Below are 11906 nucleotides of genomic sequence, written 5' to 3' on the forward strand. Positions count from 1 at the left end.
CGACGTCGGAGCTGAAGGATCGCTGAGGCCGCCCGGAACCATGGCCGAGCAGAGGCTCGTGCGCAGCAGCAGCAGCCGCTCGGCAATAGCGATTGTCCCTTTTCTGGAAGCTAGGGCTCGACGCCGGAGAGGGATAGGAGGACGGGAGTTGGACGACGCCGCTTCCAGACGACAGCCGCTCGCCGGATTCCTGACAGAGGTGCGGCCGCGACGAGGAATTCCAAAGTTAGGGCTCGTTTGAATTCAGCGTGAGGAAGGAAGAAGAAGGAGAGATCGCTGGGGTTCGACACGTCGACAGTCGACGCCGCCCGCAGCAGGCGGTAGCTGAGTGACCGGTGATGGAAGAGTCGATTAAGCGTCGATTGTGAAGAAAGGGGCGAGCGGCTCCTTGAGAAAGAAAGAGGCCGAGAGTTTTGGAGAGAGAGAGAGAGAGAGAGCCGAGCGTTAATGTGGGTTGGGCTCCTATTTTGTTTTGGGCTTTTCTTTTAATTATAAGATTGGGCCATTTTTACTATTTTAAGTTTGGGCTATAATTGTTTTAAAAGAGATGGGCTGAAGTGTATATATTGTGATAGACTTTATTTTAATTCCATTTATATTTCGTTGGGCCAGTTTAATTCTTCATTTGGGCCGATTAAATTGCCTATTAAACTAAGATTTATTCTTTCCAGCCCACATTAATTATTACATCATTGGGACACTTTCGTCATTTTATTTAGACAGCTGCAGTGCTTTAATTCAAGCCATTCTTGATTAATTAGTAGGCTATTTTATTGAGCCTCTTAATTAATGAACTTCTTACTATCTCCTTCAAGCCCAAATAATTTAAAGAGGACTGTTATCGTTTATTTCATTAAAGCCATTTGTTTTATTTAATTAATCAGCTACCTTATTATGAGCCATTAATTATTTGAAGTTACATTTTCTTACTGTCAAGCCCGATAAATTCTTATTGGGTTACTTATGGGATGAACCGAGTCAGTTCCTTCTATTTATCAAATACAGGAGCGAGATTATTTTATTTTACGAGTTAGAATGTTCCGATGGGAAGGAAGAGTTATAGCTTTATTCGACCGCGATAAACGAGAGTTAGCTAAATCTAATAGCCTGGATTAACAATAGAAATTTCCCGGTTATTATTTCAGAATAATAATTCATGCATAAGAGGATCATGCATCGTTAATTTCATATTCTCATTATTTGAGGATTTTGCTCGAGCAGTATCTTATTTATATTCTCGTAATAAAGGTCAAGCACGAGATTAATAATCAGACAAGGAGCTACTGTACCACAGAAAGTTTCTATCAGGTGGGCATTACTTTTACTATACGTATATAGAGATCCCCTGCGTGTCGTAGGCCTCTTATACGAATGAATGCATGAGATGATTTAACTGTTAATTTCAGTTTTATATATCTATCAAACGAGTTTAATGCTACCTTTGAGCAAGTTATTTCATGACAAAATCTTTGAGTTAAAGTTATTTCAAGTATTGTCTTGCCATAAAATGTTTAAATTTTAGTATGATATCTATCTGCTTTGGCTTTGCCAATGATGCAATCGAATTCGGGTCCTGAGCAGTTGATAGCTATCCTGCCAGGGCTAGTGTACACCAGTGACCGTGAGTCATCTAGCGGGTTGGCCGGTCAAGTGACCGTGAGAGGTGGCCACCTCTCCGGCACACAGTTCCAGATATGATAGATTACAAGAGAACTTAGTCTGCAGACGAACCTTAAGAATCACAAATGAATTTAGTAAGCTTGGGCCTTTTTAGCGAAAAACCCCCTTGCTGTACTGTTTAAGATGGCATGACAATTTACAGTTTTGAAGCATGTATTTTTATACTTAGGCATACGTGCCCACTGAGTACTTTTGTACTCAGCCCTGCATATATTTCTAAATGTGCAGGTTGAGTAGCTGCCGATGGTGATGAAGTGACGAGCGGGACTCTTTTGTCTTATTATGTATTAATGAACTCTAGGGATACATGTCTTCATACATGTATTCAGAACCTTATTCCGCTGCGTACTCAGAAGTGTTATGTTATTTTGGCTAAGTCGGAGTTATCCGAACTTACTAGTTATTTGAGTCTATACGACGAAACCTCCGTTATATTATAAATATTCCTTTTGTTAACAATGATGAAATGCGATCCTTCCTTGTTTGATTATCCCCTTTCTACCCCGCTTCTAATCTCCCTCCATTAGTTACGGTTTCCCCGGCTTAATTATCCTTAATTAGGGTCGGTCGTGACAAATCAAGTTTGAGTCTTTGGAATTTGTTGGAGAAGAAGCTTTAGGGCTAGAGAAAAAGAGAGTTCTTAGAATGGAAGAGGAATTTGCTCCTGTCCGAAAAAGTGGCTAAGTTGAAGGCTGAAGTTGTTGCTTTAGGCGTGTTTTGCCTCATAGCGTTTTTATCTTTCAATTCCTGATTTTGTTATTTTATTTCCCAAGTTAATCTCGTACTTTTTGCCTTGGGTATATGTAGGGTATCTTGCTTATGGAAAAAGCTAAGCAATGAAGTATCTTTCTCTCTCTATTACTTTTCTCTCTCTCTTCCTACCTTACTCACTCTCTCTACACTGTTCATATTAATTTAATTTCCTGTTCAGCAAGTTATCACTGAAAATCATAAAAATAGTTGCAAACATATCTGGGTCCATTACATTTGGTATTTCAGAGCACGGGTTTTGCTTTGTTCTAGCAAATCTTGGGCGATTATGGCCGACGGCACTCGATTGAAGGAGTTACAAGAGGTGCAGAAACGACTGGATCAGGTTTTGCAAACGGAGAACATGAAGAGAACAGCAACCGAGGAAAGGATGCATGAGCAGATCTCCAACATTGCTCAAAAGGTGGAGCAGAAAATGTTAGGCATTGATAAGAAATGCGAACATCTTACGAACACTTTGGCAGAGATCAAACTACAACTATTGAATTAGAATCAAAGCAGCGGGCAATATGGTGGCCATTCAATTTTGGGTGGATCTCCATTTTCTGCAAAAATAGGAGGGAGCAACTCTAAAACATCAGCTTTTTCATCTAAATTTAAATCTGATTATTCTCAATCTGGCACTGGGAATTCACTCCACAAGGTTGATTTTCCAAAATTTAATGGCACTAATCCTAGGGCATGGATTATTAAGTGCAATAGTTATTTTAAGCTTACTTCTGCGATGAGTGATGAACACATGGTTCAAATGGCTATACACAACTTTGAAGGGAAAGCTCTACAATGGTTCCAGAATTTTGGGAATGAGAATATTATGGATATTACTTGGGATCAGTTTTTGCAAGTGGTGGCAGCCAGGTTTGAAGACTTAAATGAGGGAAAGATTGTGATGGAATTTAAGAGCCTAAAACAGATTGGTTCCTATGAGGATTATGTTGATAAGTTTGAGGAGTTAAGGGCTTGCTTATTACTGAGTAGTAACATGAATTATTCTGAGGAATATTTTGTGGCTAACTTCATAAGTGGTCTTTCAGATGAAATGCAGGGCTTTATGCTCCTATTCAAACCCAAATCACTTCAGGAGGCTATTGAGATCGGGCAGAGGCAACTATTTACTCTGGATGCTCTGGCCAAGAGGGTCAAACCTACTCCTAAGGTGTTCCAGAATCAGGGTACTGGTTATAAGAGACCCGAGGGAGCAGTGGTGCACAAGCCTAACACTCCCAATAGCACTAGAACTCAAGTTAAGCTATTAACTAGTGCTGAGATGGCTGCAAGGAGGGAAAAGGGTTTGTGCTACAATTGTGATGAACCTTTTGTAGTGGGGCATAAGTGCAAACATAGGGTTTTCTATACCACTATGGATGAAGGGCAGGAGCTAACCCATATTCAACATGAGGAAGAATATGTGGAGTTAATTCTTGATGTCGAAGAACCTGTGGAGGAAATACATATGACAACAAACGCTATCATGGGTAACACTAGTTCAAAAACAATGAGGGTTATTGGGGAAGCTAGTGGAAAAAAATTGAGGATTCTCCTCGATACAGGGAGCACCCTCAGTTTCCTTCAAGAAGAGGTAGCAAAGGAGTTGGGTGTTCCAGTGGAAGATGATAGACCTATTTTAGTGAAAGTGGCTAACGGACAGAAGCTAACAAGTAATAAAACAGCACCAGATTTTTCTTGGGAGGTACAAGGGCATCAATTTACTTTTTCACCAAGACTATTGGGAAATGATGGTTATGATCTTATCTTGGGAAGTGATTGGCTAGAATATTGCACACCTATTGGGCTGGACTATAAGAGGATGACCTTCACAGTGAGTTCAGGTGGAAAGAAAGTTAGGCTTAAGGCTATCACAGACAATACACAGTTCCACATGATCAGTTCCCATAACCTATTTCAACTAGTAAATCACCACTTAGATGTAATAGAGGAGATATACATGATTGAGCCTAAGTCTATGAAAGAGGGTTCTGTTATACCTACCAAACTCACATGTCTTCTGGATGAGTTCAGGGATATCTTTGAATAACCACAGAGCCTCCCACCTGCAAGGGGAGTAGAGCATCAAATTCTATTGAAATCTGGCAGTGTACCTAAACATCAATACCCATACAAGACTAGTCACAACCATAAAGATGAGATTGAAAGAATTGTCAAAGAATTACTAGATTCTGGCACTATTCAACATAGCAGAAGCCCTTTTGCTTCTCCAGTTATTCTAGTCAAGAAGAAGGATGGCACGTGGAGGATGTGTGTAGACTATAGATATCTTAACTCACTCACGATCAAACATGACTATCCTATTCCGTTGATTGATGAGTTATTGGATGAGCTCTATGGTGCTAAGTTTTTCTCCAAATTGGATTTAAGGTCAGGGTATTTTCAGATTTTGATGAAGACTGAAGACAGGTATTTGACTGCCTTTAATACCCATCATGGGCACTTTGAATTTTTAGTTATGCCGTTTGGCCTTTGTAATGCCCCGGCAACTTTTCAATCCCTCATGAATCAAGTATTTCAACCCTACTTGAGAAAGTTTGTACTAGTATTCTTTGATGATATACTAGTCTATAGTAAATCTTGGAATGAGCACCTCCAACAGTTGAGGAGTCTTATCTACACTACGAGAGAATACCTTATATGCTAAGAGGGGCAAGTGCCAATTTGGCCAAACAAAGGTGGAATACTTGGGCCATATTATCAGTGAGAATGGTGTTGCCACTGATCCGGAGAAGGTGGCAAGTATGAAAGAGTGGCCACTACCCACTACACTTAAACAATTGATGGGCTTCTTGGGATTAACCGGTTACTATAGGAAATTCATCAAGAATTATGGGCTGATCAGCAGGCCACTCACTGACATGCTCAAAAAGGATAACTTCAAGTGGACTACTGTGGCAACTCAGGCTTTTGAGGAGTTGAAAGCAGCCATGACTACTGCACCTGTTCTAGCTCTACCAGATTTTGGGCAGCCTTTTATTCTAGAAACATACGCTAGTGGAAGAGGGGTTGGAGCTGTATTGATGCAAGGTAACTGGCCCATTGCATTTATGAGTAGATCTCTTGGCCCTAAAAATCAAGCTCTATCAGTTTATGAAAGGGAGTTTCTGGCTGTGATTATGGCGGTGCAAAAATGGAAAACTTATCTACAGGGGAATAAATTCATAATCAAGACTGATCAACAGGCTCTAAGGCACCTATTAGATCAGAAAGTGATGAATCCCATGCAGCAGAAATGGCTTACTAAGTTGTTGGGTTTAGATTATGAGATTCAATATAAGAAAGGGGTGGAAAACAAGGCAGCTGATGCCTTATCTAGGTATCCTTTGGCTATTGAGGATTGTTTGGCACTAACAACAGTCACACCTTTATGGATGCAGAAAATCAAACAGAGCTATGAAGGGGATACCTACTTTTCTCAGGTCCTCACTACCAAACTGGTTGACTCTACTGCTTATCCTGAATTCACCTTAGTTGCTGGAGTCATTCAATATAAAGGAAGAGTGGTGGTTGGCTCTACTACTGAATTAAGAAGTACTATTTTAAATGAGGTGCATGCGACATCTTTTGGTGGTCACTCTGGTGTCCAAGGCACTTACTCTAGACTTCGAGGGTTTTTCTATTGGCCCCAAATGAAGAAGGATGTGGAGATGTTGGTGAAAGAGTGTGATGTGTGTCAAAGAAATAAATTAGACCACTCTCCTTATCCCGGGTTATTACAACCTCTACCCATTCCTGACAAGGTATGGACTCACATTTCACTGGATTTTGTTGAGGGCTTACCCAAATCAGCGGGTAAAAATGTGATTTTGGTGGTCGTGGATAGATTAAGCAAGTATGGCCATTTCCTTGCTTTATCCCACCCTTTTACTGCCCCAACAGTGGCAAGGTTATTTTTGGATAATGTCTATAAATTACATGGTCCTCCTGTCAGTATTGTATCTGATCGAGACAAGGTTTTTACAAGTTTATTCTGGAAGGAATTATTCAAGTTGATGGGAACCAAGCTGGAAATGTCTACAGCCTATCATCCTCAATCCGATGGACAGACAGAGCGGCTAAACCAATGTTTGGAGTCCTACCTTCGTTGTATGTGGGTGCCTATCCTAAACAATGGGTTAAGTGGCTATCCTTGGCTGAGTACTGGTACAATACTAACTACCATAGTAGTTTAAAGTGTACTCCTTATCAGGCTTTATATGGAATTCCTCCTCCACACACAGGTCTAGGGGCATTTCTTAACTCGGCTAATCAGGAAGTAAAAGAATGGTTGGTTCAAAGGCAGGCTATGGTTCATATTCTCAAGGAGAATCTTAAGCAGGCTCAGGCTAGGATGAAATTCTTCGCAGATCTTAAGCGTAGCGAACGCACTTTTGAGGTTGGAGAATTTGTTTACCTCAAGTTGCAGCCTTTTCGTCAAAATTCGGTCTCATTGCGTAAAAATCTGAAATTGGCTGCCAAATACTACGGCCCGTACGAGATCCTGGAAAAAATTGGGCAAGTTGCTTATAAGTTGGGGCTACCTGATTCCTCCAAAATTCACCCTGTTTTCCATGTTTCACTACTCAAGAAATGTTTGGGACGAAGTACCATACCTTCTACTGAGTTGCCAGACGTCGATGCCGACGGACACTTCAAGGTTACGCCTTATTCAGTTTTGGAACACCGGTCAATCACCAGAGATGGAAAGGAGGTTTTGCAAGCGCTAGTGCAGTGGTCTCAATCGGGTGCCGAGTTTGCCAGCTGGGAAGATCTGAAAACTCTTCGTCGCCAATTTCCTGGGTTTGATCCTTGCGGACAAGGATCTACTTCTGGAGGGGGTATTGTCATGGGAATCAAGTTTGAGTCTTTGGAATTTGTTGGAGAAGAAGCTTTAGGGCTAGAGAAAAAGAGAGTTCTTGGAATGGAAGAGGAATTTGCTCCTGTCCGAAAAAGTGGCTAAGTTGAAGGCTGGAGTTGTTGCTTTAGGCGTGTTTTGCCTCAGAGCGTTTTTATCTTTCAATTCCTTAATCTCGTACTTTTTGCCTTGGGTATATGTAGGGTATCTTGCTTATGGAAAAAGCTAAGCAATGAAGTATCTTTCTCTCTCTATTACTTTTCTCTCTCTCTTCCTACCTTACTCACTCTCTCTACACTGTTCATATTAATTTAATTTCCTGTTCAGCAAGTTATCACCGAAAATCATAAAAATAGTTGCAAACATATCTGGTTCCATTACATTTGGTATTTCAGAGCACGGGTTTTGCTTTGTTCTAGCAAATCTTGGGCGATTATGGCCGACGACACTCGATTGAAGGAGTTACAAGAGGTGCAGAAACGACTGGATCAGGTTCTGCAAACGGAGACCATGAAGAGAACAGCAGCCGAGGAAAGGATGCATGAGCAGATCTCCAACATTGATCAAAAGGTGGAGCAGAAAATGTTAGGCATTGATAAGAAATGCGAACATCTTACGAACACTTTGGCAGAGATCAAACTACAACTGTTGAATTTGAATCAAAGCAGCGGGCAACATGGTGGCCATTCAATTTTGGGTGGATCTCCATTTTCTGCAAAAACAAGAGGGAGCAACTCTAAAACATCAGCTTTTTCATCTAAATTTAAATCTGATTATTCTCAATCTGGCACTGGGAATTCACTCCACAAGGTTGATTTTCCAAAATTTAATGGCACTAATCCTAGGGCATGGATTATTAAGTGCAATAGTTATTTTAAGCTTACTTCTGCGATGAGTAATGAACACATGGTTCAAATGGCTATACACAACTTTGAAGGGAAAGCTCTACAATGGTTCCAGAATTTTGGGAATGAGAATATTATGGATATTACTTGGGATCAGTTTTTGCAAGTGGTGGCAGCCAGGTTTGAAGACTTAAATGAGGGAAAGATTGTGATGGAATTTAAGAGCCTAAAACAGATTGGTTCCTATGAGGATTATGTTGATAAGTTTGAGGAGTTAAGGGCTTGCTTATTACTGAGTAGTAACATGAATTATTCTGAGGAATATTTTGTGGCTAACTTCATAAGTGGTCTTTCAGATGAAATGCAGGGCTTTATGCTCCTATTCAAACCCAAATCACTTCAGGAGGCTATTGAGATCGGGCAGAGGCAACTATTTACTTTGGATGCTCTGGCCAAACCTACTCCTAAGGTGTTCCAGAATCAGGGTACTGGTTATAAGAGACCCGAGGGAGCAGTGGTGCACAAGCCTAACACTCCCAATAGCACTAGAACTCAAGTTAAGCTATTAACTAGTGCTGAGATGGCTGCAAGGAGGGAAAATGGTTTGTGCTACAATTGTGATGAACTTTTTGTAGTGGGGCATAAATGCAAACATAGGGTTTTCTATACCACTATGGATGAAGGGCAGGAGCTAACCCATATTCAACATGAGGAAGAATATGTGGAGTTAATTCTTGATGTCGAAGAACCTGTGGAGGAAATACATATGACAACAAACGCCATCATGGGTAACACTAGTTCAAAAACAATGAGGGTTATTGGGGAAGCTAGTGGAAAAAAATTGAGGATTCTCCTCGATACAGGGAGCACCCTCAGTTTCCTTCAAGAAGAGGTAGCAAAGGAGTTGGGTGTTCCAGTGGAAGATGATAGACCTATTTTAGTGAAAGTGGCTAACGGACAGAAGCTAACAAGTAATAAAACAGCACCAGATTTTTCTTGGGAGGTACAAGGGCATCAATTTACTTTTTCACCAAGACTATTGGGAAATGATGGTTATGATCTTATCTTGGGAAGTGATTGGCTAGAATATTGCACACCTATTGGGCTGGACTATAAGAGGATGACCTTCACAGTGAGTTCAGGTGGAAAGAAAGTGGTAGACTGATACGATCTCTGTTAAGTACTGATGATTAACTTGTTCGATTATGCATTATTGAGGTGGAGCCACAGGTTTATGTGACTCACAATGGCAGCACTTGTCCACCGGAGCAACAAGTATATCGACCTTCGCTTGATATACCATCTTCGTCCACTTATGAGCAGACTCCATTGCCCTCGTCGTTTGATGAGTCCATAACACATCAGATGAGAGGATTTGATTGGTTTGCAAATTCAACTCATAATTCGACCATGAATGACCATACTCCTGGATCGATTGGTGACAATGACATTGATGATGAGGAGTACATCCCCTCAACAGAGTCTGATGGTGATGAGGAGGAGGAGAAAGAAGAAGAAGATGATGAGCGTGAGTTTGTTCGTGTTGATTATGGCATGTTTGCACAGCATATCGCGTGGATCCACCGGGAGGGGGGAATTGGCGAGCTTATGTCTATGATAATGCAGACAAACCCACGAGGTCTAGCAGTAGCAGAGGATTTAGGCCCGGAAGCTGCTGAGGAGATGAGCAATTGGTTAGTTCCTATTATTCCAGGAGATTTTCCAGTGAATCTTTTTGCAAGTAAACTTGATGACATACCAGATCCAGATGAGCTAAGCGAAGGTTCAATCTTTGAAAGCAAAGAACTGCTTAAGATAGCTGTGGGGTTGTGGTATCTGGATCGTCGAGCAGAATTCATCATTCCTCGATCTGATTTGGATAGGATGACATTCAAATGCAAATATCACAATCGGTGTCCATTTCAGTTTCGAGCTACTCAGCACAAATCTTTTTGGATGATTCGAAAGTTTGGTCCTGCCCATACTTGCATTGGGAACCTTGTGAATACTGGTGTGCGAAAGGTCCATGCTCGAGTCATTGCAGCACATATAGCCAAGAAAATGCGCGAGGATGGTGAAATTGTGAAGTCGATGTCCATTATAGCCGACCTACAGAGAGAGCATGGTGTGAAGATCAATTATAGTGTTGCGATGCGAGCCCGTAATACGGCTATAGAGATGATGTATGGCGGACATAAAGAATCTTATGCATTACTTCCTGGCTATCTTCACATGTTGCGGATGTGCAATCCAGGATCGTTGACCGACTTGGATATTGATGCAGATGGTAAGTTCAAGCATCTTTCCGTCGTTCTTGGTTCGTGTAGAGTGGCGTACACTATGTGCCTCAGACCAATAATTGTGGTAGATGGCACACACTTGAAGGGTCGCAACAAAGGTATTTTGTTTGTTGCGGTGACGAAGGATGGCAACGAACAAATATTCCCAATGGCTTTTGGGGTTGGTCCAATAGAGAATGATGAATCATGGAAGTAGTTTTTGTCTCGATTAAAGTTGGCTTATGGTGAGAATTCAGAGACGTTGATTGTTTCTGATGCTCATGTCAGTATAGAGAATATTGTCAAGGCAGTGTATCCTGATGCCACACACGGTTTGTGCTACTACCATCTGCTCAACAAAATCACTCGGTATGGCAAGGCAGCCATTGCATTATACCAAAAGGCCGCTTATGCATATAGAGAAAGTGAATTTGAAGCTGCGATGGCAAGCTTAAAGGCTCTTAGGGAAGATGGTGGAGCATATAGCAAATTGTTGCAGGTTGGTCCTGAAAAATGGGCAAGGTCAAAGTACCCTGTTCGACGCTATAGTTTTCTAACATCAAATGTTGCCGAATCTTTCAACTCTCGTTTGTTGTGGGCAAGACGTCTGCCTATATGCTCTATGGTTGAGGCAATCCGGCATATTATAGAGAAATGGTTTGATGAAAGACACGAAGCTGCTAAGACATTTTCTGCTGATGTTACACCAGAGGTGTTGCGCAAGCTCACTATTGAATTGGAGAGATCACGGAGATATAAGGTGGTTTCCATGTCGGCATCTACATTCAAGGTCAAGAGTTCGAACAAAACATTCAAAGTGAATGTAGGAACGCAATCGTGCACTTGTGTCGAGTGGGACATGAACATGCTACCATGTTCTCATGCAGTTGCAGCTATAAGGTATTAAATGATTTGTATTTCTAACATTGAAATATTGCTAAATATTAATATTTTTTTATTTGGCCCAATATTATTCAGGCATTTAGGCGATGACTTATCTAAGCATGTTGGAGAGTATTATCAAGCTACAAAATTATGTGAGGCGTATTCGTATCGAGTCTATTCAGTACCGCCACTAGGTGCTTGGAGATTCTTGCAAATATAGAAGGTCTTTGCATTCTACCTCCCGTTATAGGCCGACAATCTGGACGTCCAAAGAATACGCGTCATCGAGGACCAACTGAGAGGACCACCAAAAGAAGCAGAGCTGCAACCGAAAATGTTGCGTCAAGCAGTGCTGCTCGTGCCCCAAAAACATGTGGTGTGTGTGGATCCCGATCGCGCACACGAGAAAGTTGTCCTTACTTAGCACATGAGTAGTGATATATAAGACGTGCTTGTTGTATTATGTAGGACGTGGTTCATGTATTATTAGTACTTATGTTATTGGTATTTTAAGTATTATTAAAAAAATTGGTACTAAATTGTTAAAATTGCTAACAATTGCGCATAGTATCAAAAAATGCTTAAAATTGAGGAACTTGCGCA

At 41.2% G+C, this 11906-nt stretch overlaps 1 long non-coding RNA gene across 1 annotated transcript; it reads left to right on the plus strand.

Annotated features, from left to right (window-relative positions):
• The first annotated feature begins 1244 nt into the window (after nt 1-1244).
• LOC130988877 (uncharacterized) lies at nt 1245-2139 on the plus strand. The gene is made up of 2 exons (XR_009090230.1): nt 1245-1308; nt 1909-2139. It is a non-coding gene; the product is annotated as an uncharacterized LOC130988877 (long non-coding RNA).
• The last annotated feature ends 9767 nt before the right edge of the window (nt 2140-11906 follow it).

This window comes from Salvia miltiorrhiza, chromosome 6, assembly GCF_028751815.1.
Source record: "Salvia miltiorrhiza cultivar Shanhuang (shh) chromosome 6, IMPLAD_Smil_shh, whole genome shotgun sequence".
NCBI lineage: Eukaryota > Viridiplantae > Streptophyta > Magnoliopsida > Lamiales > Lamiaceae > Salvia > Salvia miltiorrhiza.